The 15,000-nt window shown below is 34.6% G+C and overlaps 1 protein-coding gene across 8 annotated transcripts in view; it reads right to left on the bottom strand.

Moving 5' to 3' along the window:
• LOC106881306 (splicing regulator ARVCF) overlaps positions 1-15,000 on the bottom strand; it is a 339,837-nt gene that overhangs the window by 162,519 nt on the left and 162,318 nt on the right. The gene's annotated exons all lie outside the window — the stretch shown is intronic.

Here is a 15,000-nt window from a genome sequence, read left to right as displayed (position 1 = left end):
ATGAAGTACCAAACACTATTAAAACTGATAATAACCCAGCATGAAATACCAAACACTATTAAAACTGACAATGAGGATATTCATCTTATTTATTCAGATAAAAACATACAAACACAACTTAAATATGTTTTCTGTTAGCAATTATTTCCTATTCAGTGAAAGATAAAAATAATTGCAGCAAATATCGATCACCATCAAGAAAGTTGAAAGGTTCATCGATTTATTGAGACCAGCCGATCAATAAGTTTAAACTTTACTACAAAGTATTTACTGGCCAACTGAAATTCATGAAAAAAGAAATAAATCATGCTTTAAATAACCTTCACAGCGTGAGTCAGGTAGGAAGGTGGTGAGGTGATGGGAAATTTCAATATCAGCTCTTAAAGATAATACAAAATTCATGAAGACTATAGTTTTGTATTTAACCAGATATATTCACACACACACGTCATCATTTAATGTGTGGTCTCCAAGCTGGTTAATTCAACAGGGTTTTATAAGTCGGGAGACTACATCATGCTCCAATATCTATTTTGGCACTGTTTCTATTGCTGGATACCTGCCCTGATGCCAGCACCAGCACTAGTGAGGTTGTTTTGTAACTTGCAAAGGCTCACCTGATAAGCAAGGAGAATAAAATGAGAGAGAGAGAGAGATGTGTGTAATAATTTTAGGCAAGGTGATGAGAGGGGGAGTAGACAGTGATGTGAGAAACAGATTCATAGTTATGAGAGATGGCTGGTAGGTTGATATATGTGAGACCACAGACCACATAACCAGAAACATACTGTTAGTAACCATGCAAGCCAGTACAAACTCTGCCATAGTTGGGCTGTTGGTGATGAAACCAGCAACCATCTCCAACCTTGCTTCATAAGGAGGAGGATTTTTGGACACATGGTTGGATAAAAAATAAAATCAGTCAAAGATGCCATCAAGAGAATAAATGGTCACCCTCAAGTGTGTATATAAGCATTAACAAATAGGTATCAAAATGTTCCCAGACTAGTTCTGTAACATGCCAACAGATGGCAGTACACAATTGCTAGCAGTGACCTTCATGAGGCAGTGTGCCGAGTAACATCACTGTGTTTACTTCACTAGTTGTGAAATTTGTGTCTTTGTGATCACATGCATGTTGTAGTTTGCAATTTTGTCATGCATAGAAAACATGAAATTTTGTGCTGAACTTGAGAGGTCTTCTACAGAGCCATTGACCATACCATGCTTTGGCAAGCTTATGGTGATGAGGTAATGGGTTGTACACAATGTTTCAAGTGGCATGGGTGCTTCAAAAGTGGAAGAACATCCCGGGAAGATGATTAAGCAGTCTGGTAGACCTGCCATGAGTATCACACCCATAAATGTGGTGTTGTACATCAAAAATTCAACCCCCAGGGCCACACTGTCTATTGAGAGTTCTACTGTGACATTTTGAAGTATTTCAGGGAGGACACTCAACGAAAGCAACTGAACCAGTGGAGCACAAAGAATTGGATTCTCCATGTTGATAATGCACCTTGTCACTGAAATCTCTTCACTCGTGAGTTTCTTGCCAAAAACAACACGGGATTGCTACCACAACTGCCTTTCCGCTATATTTAGGACCTGCGGACTTCTGTCTCTTCCCCAAGATGAAAACGCAGCTCAAAGTTTGCCGTTTTAACACTACTGTTGAGATCCAGAGCGAATTAAATAAGGCCCTCAGCTCACTTATGGAAAATGACTTCCAGGCTGAATTCCAAAAGTGGTCGGAACACTGAAACCGGTGTATTGCTGTGCATGGTGACTATTTTGAAGGAGATGACGTTAAAACTTAGATAAATAAGTTATTTTTCCTTAAACATAACTAGTCCAAGAACCTTCTGATATCATCTTGTATATGCACTTCCATCTAAAAGTGTGGATAAAACTATAAACATTTATATGTGCTTTCATCCAAAAGCAGGTTTTCAGCTGAAAGTGTGTATAAAAGCATAAACATTTATGTTTCCATCACAAAGCGTGTATACATACGCATGTTCATATGTGCTTTCCCATGTGTATGACAAGCACATGAGAAAAAAGTGCTTTCACTTGAAACCCCAGTTTTTTTTTTCTTTTTGCTTGTTGTCTGTTAAATGCCTCCAAATATTAACAGAAAGGCACCTGCATCCATGTTGCGCAGGTATTTTACAATAAAATTTAATGTAGAAATTATTTTCGCATCTGTTAAACAGGATGCAAACTCCCAAATATCCTAGTCTTTAATATAAAAACTCCATGTTCATAGTGCTAAATTTAAAAAGTATCATATAAGAAAAAAAAAAAGAAAAAAAGACAAGGCTGCTACAGCATGACCACAGAAAAGGGTAAGAATTCATCTTAAATGAACATGCTAGATGTAGAATGTCATTATGGCTAAGAATGCTGTTCATGTAGATAGAACTAAAGCACTCGACAATTGATAAGAGTCTTTAAATTCATGGCTGTGTAGTTAAGAAGCTTGCTTTGCAATTATATGGTTTTGAGTTCAGTCCCACAGCATGGTACCTTGGGCAAGTGTCTTCAACTAAAGCCCTGAGCAGAGCAGTGTCCTACGAGAATCTGGTAGATGGAAACTGTATAGAAGAACAATCATACACACACACACACACACATATTTATATATATAGGAAAATGAAGAATAAGGCAGAATGCTAAATTGGAAACATGTTTTAATAAAGATTTCTAACCGGCTTTCATTGTGAAGCAAATTTTCAAGAAGGAGAATGAAAATGTTTTTTACAAAGAAGTACAAGATGAAGAAAATATATTAAAAAATTATAAAAAAATAACTATACCAATACATTATATTGTCTTTGAGCTTTTGAAGTTCAATGGTAGTTCATGTATATAATGGTTGTAAAAATAAGGATGCATGAGAATTGAGAGTTGTGTTAGGTTTAAAAGAAGGGTTAAAAGTTTGTGTTAAGCAGGAAGTGTGTGTAAGGGGAGACAAATGTTTTTAGTTGGAGCTATGAACTCTTTTTCAACAGGAAGTTTATGTCTGTTCCTAGAGAAATAAGGTCACTAGAAACAGACAAACTTCCTGTTGAAAAAGAGTTCATAACTCCAACTAAAAACATTTGTCTCCCCTTACACTCACTTCCTGTTTTGACACCACACTTCCTGCTTAACACAAACTTTTAACCCTTTTTTTAAACCTAACACAACTCTCAATTCTCATGCATCCTTATTTTTCCAACCATTATATACATGAATTACCATTGAACTTCAAAAGCTCAAAGACAATATAATGTATTGGTATACTTATTTTTTTATATATTATTTTTTTTATATATTATTTTCTTCCTTTTGTACTTCTTTGTAAAAAACATTTTCATTCTCCTTCTTGAAAATTTGCTTCGCAATGAAAGCCGGTTAGAATCTTTATTAAAACATGCTTCCAATTTAGCATTCTGCCTTATTCTTCATTTTCCTATTATTTCTCCACGTGTGGTTAACACAACCCCACTATTTACTGACTTATATATATAAATGTGTGTGTCTTTCCTTACCACCAACAACTGACAACCAGTGTAGGTTTGTTTACATCCCTTAGAATAATGGGAATTTAGTAAAATACTTTTGACATTAAGTTGGCATTTGAAATATAAATTGACAGGAAATTTAGATAAACATTGTAATTTAGAGCACTTTAAAACTAAGTTTGTATCAGAGAAACAAGGAGATTAGCAGGCAGGCTGGTAACAAAAGGGTTAATTGGTCTATTTATCAAATGGCTAAATTAACCTTTGACAGGGCTATAAAGGACATAGCCTACCATGTAAAAAAAAATCAGTGAGAATCAATGGTGTAGTACTTTGAACAAAATATTCCGTCTATGACTGTCACGTCTTTATTTTTGAACATGCATCCAGGACTATTATCCAAATTATGTCCTATTATCCAAAACATGTCCAACCAAGTGTATATGAAGATGAAAGCTGGGCTCCATAGGACTGAACCTGGAACCATGTTGCTGTGAAGCAGAACTTATTTACCACACAACCATGCATGATGTGATAATGTTGTCATAGTAATTTGTTTTGTAGGTAAAGTCGATCTGAGATGTGTTGAAATTGAAACAATTACACTGATAAATATATCGGTTTCATTGATCCTAGAAATTAGAGAGAGACAGGGAGTGGATAGAGAGAATCAGGTGAGGCTGTAGGAGAGAAAAATGAGAGATCAAATATACTAAAGTAGAAAATAAATGAAAGAGGAGAGTGCATTATAGACTGAAATTTAGTTGCCTTTCATAACTTCCAAGATGGACACAGCCACGTTCATTATCATATCCATATACTGTAGCTTATAATGTAGCTACATCAATTTATCTTCACTGCATCTGCCGCCTTAAACAGTGTAGTTTATTATGAAGACTTAAACACAACAATCTGGGTGTGTCCTGACGATGTCACAAACTGCTAGCTTAGGATTTCTTCTTCCACCCTCTCCCCACCACCCATTATTCCAGTCTAAGGAATGTAACACATTTTCTTTGGAATGTCATGGCAATAAGTGACATTCTTAACCTCATTCTATTCTTGAATTAAGACATGATCCCAGAATAGAAATGATATAAACAGAAATTTTTTTTTTAATATATTAGTGCATTCTGATTTCTCTTTAATCTGAATTATCTATTTCTTTTGATGTAGGAGTAAAATATCACACACAGGCATGCACACATACACACAGAAAAGGGTGGTGGTGGAAAGAGTAATGAAAAAAGTAAAATATTGGAATATTAATATTTAAAAAAATTTAATTCATTCATAAGTTCATACTTCATGTGGATTTATATCACAGTTGCACCAGCACAATGATCTTAGAGAAACCCATGTATGTATATTATATATGTATGCAATACACACACATCAATGATTATTTATATATGTTTAAATATTCTTAGAGTGACAAGTTCATAGGAACATGAACAGTTCACTTTGAATGAAGAATTAAAACTCAGAAATCTGAGTGTTAATGTTTAAAACACACACACACACAATTAATGGTATGGCTCCAATTTTTGCCAATCATGTGTTAGAGGTAACGATCAATTGGGTAAGTCCAGTTTATGATTCGTACATATTTTAATAACTGCATGATCAGACAAATACCAATTACTATTGAAATTTAAGGAAACTAGGACAGCGGTGCTTTATTGTATGTGAAAGGCAGACGATACTGTATCTATTGAATGGGAGGGCATGGCAGCTATTGTTGCCAGAGAACCATGGGAATCTACTGATTATGTTGATAGGGTTTTTGAATGCAGATTAACATATACTATCCCACGAAAAGTTTTATGTAGTTAAACAAAATACTGAATTTCATTTTGTTTATTAACAATTAATTTGCATAAAAGAGAGCAAGGTTAGTAGAAGTGGAAGAGAGCAAGACAAAATGCAGCACTGCATTTAACAGATCCCTAGTTCAAAGCTTATACCCCCAAGTTGATTGAATAGGATACTTATCTCTCAAAGAGAGGGGATGGGGGCTAATATAGTCATTGAACTGGCTATGAAAATGGACAAATTCCACTCCTAACTATGCCCTACATCTGAGAAAAGGACATGATTTGGATAATAGTCCTGGATGCAGTGTTCAGAAATTAAGATGTGATGGCCATAGGTGGAATACTTTGTTCAAAGTTCTATACCAGTGGTTCTCAATGATATATTTTTTACTTATGAACCCCTTTAATTCTTATTTTACTTGGATGGATCCCACCATAGCCACTCCATGTTTAAAAATGCCTATTATACTTTTATAATGAAATATTATTAGGAATCATCTCAAGACAAGCCACATCATCATCATCGTTTAACGTCCGCTTTCCATGCTAGCATGGGTTGGATGATTTGACTGAGGACTGGTGAACCAGATGGCTGCACCAGGCTCCAATCTGATCTGGCAGAGTTTCTACAGCTGGATGCCCTTCCTAACGCCACATGGTTTCAAATAAAATCACAGTCTGAAATTAAGCTGCAAAGTGTCAAACCAAGTCACATGGCTTCAAGCCAAGTTACATGACAGACAAGCACAACTCCAAAAATTTGTAAGTAAATGGGAATATATAAATACTGTACAGTATTTAATATGGTAGTCTACCATTTCTGCTAACTCACTGACCTTAAAACTCAATTTCTCCACCACCACTTTCAAAATTAAGTTTCAACATTACATAATATCTTTATGAGTCATAAGTATAACTTGGTAAAAAGAAGAATAATGAAATCATCAAATGCTAACAAAACACACACTTTATTTTTTCACCTTCCTTCATATTTATGTATTAGATTTTGAGTACATTCTGAATGAGTAAGGCAAATGTATGACTCAATTTTGGCCACAATAACATGCAGTAGTATCATAGTCAATAATGTAAACATGAGGTGTGGTTATTGTTACTGCCTTTGTATTGTTCCCCAATAGATTATAATATGTGTATATCTGCATGGGGGTAGGTTTAACAAGTTTTTAGGATATGTAGGCGTAGGTGTGGTTAAGAAATTTGCTTTCCATCTACATGGTTCTGGGTTCAGCCCTACTGTGTGGCACCTTGAACAAGTGTCTTTAACTATAGGAGAGAATTTACGAAAAAAACAACAGATGAAAACAGGTGGTGTAAACAACAAATGGATGTATTAGTTTAACGCTCGGGAATAGAGAAAGTCTGACGTTTCAAACTACGCTCTTCAACTGAAAGGAACACAGAAAGAAATAAGGAGAGAAACAAGGAGAAAAAAAAAAAAGGAGAGCCCTCCATCTATCTATCTTGCATCCATCAATCCCTCCATCTACCTATCTTGCATCTGTCAATCCCTTCATCTATTTTGCATCCATCAATCTATCCATCTAGTTTGCATCCATTAATCCTTCCACCTATCTTGCATCCATCAATCCATCCATCTTTCTATCTTGCATCCATTCCTCCATCTATCTATCTTACATCCATCCCTCCATCTATCTATCTTACATCCATCCGTCCGTCTGTCTCATCACTTCTTTATTTACTCCTTTCTCTTGTTCATTCTGTTACCACTCTTTGCTTCCTCCTTCAACAATGGCAAAACTGCTCTCCTTAGTTTGTCTTCCTCCACAATTGTTACATTGCACTTCCCCCTCCCCCCTCACATTTGCTACATGCTAAGATTCCTCTCTTTTATTAAGCAAGCTTATCTGCCCCTCTTCTTCCACTTAATTTTCTTGCCTTCACTCCTACCTAATTTAAAAAAAACCCAGAAACCTTAAATCCTATACATTTTATCACCAATTGAAAAGAGAAATTAAGATTTCAACCTGCTATTGTGTGATCTCAGTGCCAAACCTACTGAGGGGATTATGACATATAAAGGATGTATAGTTAAAATTCCCCATTACCAATGCAACAACATGACTGAAACTAAAAGATGATATCCATAGTCCATTGTTATTTCTGCAAACTTAACACCACAATTTCATTCGTAATGAACCCTTCTAACACTCATCCTCTCCCAGCATAACAAAAACCCAACCAGAAAATGAAGAAAAATACCAAAGAACAATAAAATGAAGCAAAAGCCAAAAAAAAAAAAGATTAAAAAGAATCAATTATGTTCCATCCATCCTTTAATGGTCTTCAATGTTGCATTCCTGTACACACATGCATGTAGAGAGGAGAGAAGAGGAGGGGAAGGAGGTGGCATAGACCTCTTGTCTCTTTATGCAAACATCCTTCAGGCAGGCCAATCAATATATCCTTGATCTTTTTATTGCTAATTCAAACTGATCCTTTAATTCTAAGAGAGTATTAGACAGAGAATCTGAGAACAGTAAATGAACAGGAGGTTGGGGAAGGTGTGTGTGATAAATGTGGGTGGGGTGAGAAAGTGGCTTGGATGCAAAGGTGGATAGCCTTGTCTTGCACCTTCAATTCCTGATTGAGCTGTAGGTGAACCATTCGGACATCGCAGGAGTGTCAATTCTAGGGATCTCTGTCTATCACCATGCCATGCTACAAGTCATTTCAGAGAGAGAAAGGGTGGCAGGGTTCAAAACTGGATTGACACTTTGTTAGTTAGTCCTGAAGGGATGAAAGACAAAGTTGGGTTTATTTCTAGTTTTGTGGGGTTATGGTGATAGTAAAACTCCAGCTAGATAAATGGCACCAGACCATGTCATCAAGCAGCATTGTATGATAATTTGGAACCTATTCCTTTCCCAACAGCGAGGTGGTCTGAAACAAGAAGAGCTAAGTGAATGATTTAAAAAAAATACACAATGAATTGCATGTAGTAAATATGAACTTAAGATCTTTGAGTCAATAGTCCAATAATCAACTCGACTGTTTATTATGATAAGGTAGTCAATAAACAGACCTACAACCTCAAAGTTAATGTGTTTTTAAATGTAAAGTAAAATAATGGAAAATATCTTTATCTTTTACTTGTTTCAGTCATTGGACTGCATCCATGCTGGTGTACCATTGAAGGGTTTAGTTGAACAAATCAATCCCGGTCCATTATTTTTTAAACCCTGGTATTTATTCCATCACTCTGTTTTGTTGAACCTCTAAGTTACAGGGACATAAGCAAACAAACACTGCTTGCCAAGCAGGGGGACAAACACACATAATAGGCTTCTTGCAATTTCTGTCAACTAAATCCATTAAGAAGGCTATGAGTGACCCACAGCTATAGTAGAAGACACCTGCTGAGGGTGTAATGCAATGGGAGTGATCCTCAAACTATGTGATTGGAAAGCGAGCTTCTTACCACACAGCCATGCCTGTGCTTGCATATAAAATATATAAACAAAAATAAACAAGTAAAATTCAAGAGATGTAAACTATTCATGGACAAGACACTTAGCAGAAACTTCCCTATCAAAGCCATGCTAGCATGGTAAAATGGTTGTAAAAATTACTGACCCACACATACACACTGCTTGAATGGCTTGTTGATTTCATTATTTCAAAGTTCTCTTACTAGAACAAAAAGTCAATACCTGTAATACACTGAGATTTAAATCAGTCAAACATATCTAAGATAGTCAGGTCAGATCAGTTATGGAGGCATGCACCACTGCAGCATATCGATGCATTCACCATTTGTCGGTATTTGCTCAGGTTGTACTGGGTAACCCTCTGAGCAGTGTCCCAGTCAATTCTCATCTCTGCAAGACACTTCCCCATACTGTCATATCTATTTGATATGTGGCTGACCAACATGAACTCCAGCTGGATTCTCAGAGAAGAGAACACAATAAAAAAGATCCAGTTCAGAAAATAGAGCAACATGACCAAACAGGATGAGCTGATGCTCCTGAATCATAAAAATAACAGGATGCATCCCCAGTTTCTGAATGTAGTCTCACTTCACTGTGACTATGTGACATGTGGCTGACCAACATGAACTGTCAACTCAGCTGGATCCTCAGAGAAGAGAACACAATAAAGAAGATCCATCTCAGAAAATAGACAGCAACATGACCAAACAGTCTGAGCCGACACTCCTGAATCATACAAGTAACAGGATGCATCCCAGTTTCTGAACAGATTCAAAATCCAACCAATGGTAATCCGTAGTCTTGGAAAGCATCCTAGTAACACAAGGATTTCAGGTGGCTCCTAAAAGCTCCAGAGAGTGTCCAAGTCTCGCAACTATAGAGCGAAACAGCGAGGACCTGAAGACCTGAACCTTTGTCTTCCTACCTAGGTTTGCCTAAAGGCTGAATTTATAATGTAGCTTGACTTTTCCTATCAAGCATCAACTTTTAGATCACAAATCTGTTCTCTTCATCTGTTATTAACAACCAAGTTTAACCCTTTTCATATCAACTAGCCCAAGATCACCTCTGGCTCTATGGTACAAACTTCCCATTTTAAAGTGATCTAAATTAAAACTGTCCATCAAAATTTATGTTAATTGTTCCAAATATCAGCTTAATAAAACAAGGTTATAATAAGTTCCAAAATTAACAGAAGCAAAGGCAGTGTATTTTACCAGAAATATAGTAACTGAAATGTTTATCTTTTATATTTTACTGGTGCCAGTCATTAAACTGCAGCCATGCTTGGGAACTTCAGTTGAATGAATTGACTTTAGAACTTATTTTTCTTTTTAAAGTATGGCACTTATTCTATTAGTCTCTTTTGCCAAACTGCTAAGTTACAGAGACAAACACACCAACACTCATTGTCAAGTCACAGCGGGAACACACACACACACATACACATAAACAAGCTTCTTTCAGCTTCTACCCATCAGATCTACTCACAAGACTTTGGTAGGCTATAATAGAAGGCACTTGCTTAAGGTGTCACGCAGTGGGACTGAACCCAAATGGGAAGCAAACTTATTACCTTACAGCCACACCTGTGCTTTTATTTTAAAATATTCTTGAAGAAAAGGAAAAGAAGCTTCTTCAAACACGAAAAAAAAAAAAAAAAAAATTGAATTTATAAATATACATTAATAGAGAAGTAAAATAAACTAAATAGAGTGGGTTTAAAAAGAACAACAAAAAACAAAACAGTAAACACTTTTCATACTGATGCATGCATAATAATACAATGCCCAGAATGAGTGAACTTGATAAGTGTGTGTGTGCCAAGTTTCAAAGCTTCCACTTGAAGCAAGAACTATTTCAACTTACCTTATACTATAAATGCACTTTGTTTCATCATCAGTGTTAATAAAATGTTGAGTGGCTTCGACTTTGGCACAGGATTCAAATGCTTTCTGCATTGTCATGGCAGCATGGAGTCTCAATGTTTCCTTCATTTGATCCTCATTAACATTAGCCATTGTTGTCTAATTTTGTCTAATTATACTGCCTTGTTTTAGTTTACTTTTCAAGTCTTATTATAAATTAAAAATTAGGAGTAGGAAGGAAAGGAGGAGATACATAAGTAATAAAGAAGGGAGGTAGTAAATGTAGAAAAAAGCAACAGCAAACACTACCACACTTATTTTTCACTTTGAATTGTTAATCATTTGCAAGAAGAAAATTGCACTGTAAAATCTTGGGTTTAATAAATTGAATTGCAAACAAACAGAAAATTTATGACGATAAAAATGATGGTGTCGATTTTTGTAAATATTAGTTATTGAGTTAGTTTTCTATGCATTTGTAAGATCTTAGGTTAAAAAAAAATTATAATATGGAAATCAGATTTGTAAATAATAATTATAATAATAATGATAAAAATAGAAAAATCTAAAATGATAATTGCTGTTTTTATGTTTTGAGAGTAAGCTTATACTATTTGAAATGAATTGAGAAAGAAACTGTAATAGCAAACCATACCATTGTCAATATTAACATTAACAATGATATGTTTGCCACAAGGGCACAGAATGAGCAGTTACAAAATTTATACTGGAACCAAAAAAATGAAAAGAATCTATAGATGTATTCAGTAGTAACAACACAGCTGCAACTTCAGAAAAAGAAATATAATAATAATAATAATAATAATAATAATAATAATAATAATAAAAGATAAAGAATCTGTATAAAATAAATTTGAAAAAAAAAAAAAATGAACAAACTAAAATAGAAAAGGGAGGGGGGATAACAGTAACAAACTAATACAGAAAACAGCAAAAATAAACTAAAAAAACCATGAGATTAATAATGAAAAAAAAATGAGGAGGTTGATGTGGAGTAGGATAGAATTGTCTTCTAGAATTTCAAGATTAATGTTAGTTCTCCACCACCACCAAGTCAGAAAACTGCAACAACACCAACAACAGGAGACAGCAGGAAGATGATGACAAGGAAGACGAAGAGGAATTCTTGTCACAATAAGAAATCAAAAGAAATGTTTTATGAAGAGATGGAGGAGGGCAGTCAGCGGGAGTATTGGTGCACACATGTGAACATGCAAGCATGTGCATACGTTGTTTTATGTTTTATCTGTTTGTTCACGTCCGTATGTGCATGAATGCATATATGCATGTGTGTTTGAGAGATTTCTAACAAATCTGAAAATTCATTAACAAATATTAGTGGCTTTGGAGAGAGAAGGTATTAATGAATGAATCAATTAATAGATTAATTAATTGAAAAGGAAGGGATAGTGTGTCTTAAACACAAATGATGATGCTTGTGATTTTGGTGACTGTTTGTTTTTTTTTTTCCTATCGTTTGTTTATTTTTCTCTCCCCATACTTCACATCTCCTTATACCTCTTTGGTAACATTGATATTATAAACTTACTGATGCATTATTAATGTCGTATTGTCTCCCTCCCCACCTCATGTTTACATGTTTTGTGTTCATGTATTTTCCCTGTTCTTCTTTGTTACTCTCTCCATGAGTGATTGCATGTTTATGTTATGCATGTATGCTTTTGCTGTTTGTAAGCTTTATGCTGTGTTGAATGTGTGTTTAGGCTTATTTATGTGTGTTTATGTTGTATCTGTTTATGTTTTCCGTTTGTGCACATACACATTTGTGTATTTATGCTATGCATGTTTATGTTGTGTTTTGCTTATGTTGTGCAAGTGTTTATGTTTCTTATATGTGTGTTTGTGTTTTGTATATATGCATGCTTATGTTGGGTGACTGTGCATGTTTGTTGCATGTTTATGATGTGCATGTATGCATGTTTATATTGTTAGTGTGCATATGTTCATGTTGCATATGTGCACATGTTTATGCTGCATCCATGTGCATGCTTATGTTGCAAGTCTATATGCATGTTTATGCTGTGTGCCAGTCTCTCTTTATGTTATGAACCTATGCATCTGTTTACACTGTGTATCGGTGGTGCGTGTGTGCCTATTTTTCATGTTGGATACCCTGTCTAGATTTCTACCTTGTTCATCTTTCTCCAAGTGTGATTTTGTAAATTAAACAACACACTTCAATCCAATGACATAGAAAATTTGGAAAGAAAAAAAGTATTTAATTGAATTTACTTCAAAAGAAAAGACCGACCAAGATAGGGTTTCATGGAACTAGTAGAAGTAGAACTAAAGACAATGGAAGAAATACAAAACTGAGAAGACAGGAAGGAAAAAAAAAAGACAAGAATTAGAGACATTATATATTAGAGAATATACAAGAAAAGGATTAAGATAATAAACATAGCTAAAGAGAAGCCCCAAAACACTGAATAAGACATATCTTGAATATGAAATTAAAACTAGGTTTGTAAGTAACAAGAAAAAGAAACATCAGAAAGACAAAGTGTAAGAGAAAGGAGGGTGAGAGAAGTGGAGAGGTAGCAGCCAAAGGAAAATTAAATATTGAATAGAAATTTTCTTACAAGAAAGACAATACTTAAACATCAGAGGTTTCATTGGATCCCAAACACATACACTTATAAATTTTATATATATATATGTATATATAATGTGTTTTGTTCGTGTGTATATATGTTACATGTTTGTATATATTAATTTAAGATGGCTGGCACTTGGCACACATATATATATATATATATATATATATATATATATATATATATATATATATGTATACACACACACAGAGTACCAATAATATAGAACTGTAGAATATGATGAAACTAATTTCAAAATGAATAGAATATTAAACAAGTGTGTGTGATGTGTGCATATAACATTGTATGTGTATACGTGTACGGGTGTCTATAGTAAACTTCTTTTGATGTATAGAATATAAAAACAATGGATTTAAAAATAATTTTACTTCAAAGTATAACCAAAACTTTACTTTTAATAAACTGCAAAAAGCAAAAGACAACCTTTTATAACCACTGATGTTAAGAATATCAATTTTATATATAGAATTTTTTTTTATTTATTTATTTTTTTTTTTTGGTTAGTCAAGAGGCAGTATAGTGCCTGGGATTCGTTTAAGCGCCCTCAAGACTGGTGGGAGATAAGGAGAGAAGGCGTCCTAAAACCTAACCTGAATGCTTGCAATAGAGTATACTCAGCTGAAGGTAGCCTAAGTACCCAAGGCGCTATGTGGCAGTATTAAACCAGACAAGGGATTAAACTGGAATCAATTCTGAGAAATATATAATACTACTACTTCTTCTACCTATAATAATGAGGTCTTTTATTTGCCACCAGGGAAAAGGCGAAGAGGAAAATAATAATAATTTCTGACATAAGGACAAAGTAGAAAGATTCGTGGTCAAGTCATTGATTTATCTGATCAAATCAACCCTACTATTGACCTCTAAGAGAGGGATGAAAGGCAAAGTCAACTTGGAACAAATATTGCAAGATATTTCATCCAACACAATTATGCAAATCCATAATAATAATGATAATAATAATAGTTTCTAATTTAGATACAAGGCCAGCAATTTTGAAGGGAGGGGATTAGTCAACAGCATCTACTCCAGTTCTTGACTGGTACTATACTTTATCGATCTTGGAGGGATTAAAAGGTAAAAATTGATTACAGTAGGATTTGAACTCAGAATGTAATGAGTCAGAAAAAATACTACTAAACCATTTTCCCAACACTGCCAATTCTGTCAATCTACAACAACAATAATAAAAGTAATAATCCTTTCTGCTGTAAGCATAAAGCATGAAATTTTGGGGGAAGGGCCTACTCAATTACATCAACCCCAGGGCTCAACTGGTACTTATTTAATCAATGTAGAAAGGATGAAAAGCAAAGTCAGCCTTGACAGAATTTGAACTCGGAATGTAAAGACAAATGAAAAGTCGTTCAGCATTTTGCCCAGTGTACTAATGATTTTGCCAGCTGAATAACTACAAACTAAATCAGTAAAATATTTTCATTTAAAATATAGAACAAAAATTTTGCAAGCAATAAATCCAGACAACAATTGTACAATGACTGACTTAATAAACAGTATCAAAGACTAAAATACTAGAAACTGATTGAATTCAGAATTACTAGATGTTTGCAATAATGATGCCTAGTCTACAGGGATTTAAAGAAAACAAAATGCCTCAAGCTGGAAAGGAAAATATGAATAAAGATGTCTCTGGATTTAATAGAAAA

Source organism: Octopus bimaculoides, chromosome 7, assembly GCF_046866305.1.
Source record: "Octopus bimaculoides isolate indiv1 chromosome 7, ASM4686630v1, whole genome shotgun sequence".
Taxonomy (NCBI): Eukaryota; Metazoa; Mollusca; class Cephalopoda; order Octopoda; family Octopodidae; genus Octopus; species Octopus bimaculoides.
Note: the sequence above shows the minus strand (reverse complement) of the source record. Positions and strands in the feature narration are given on the sequence as shown.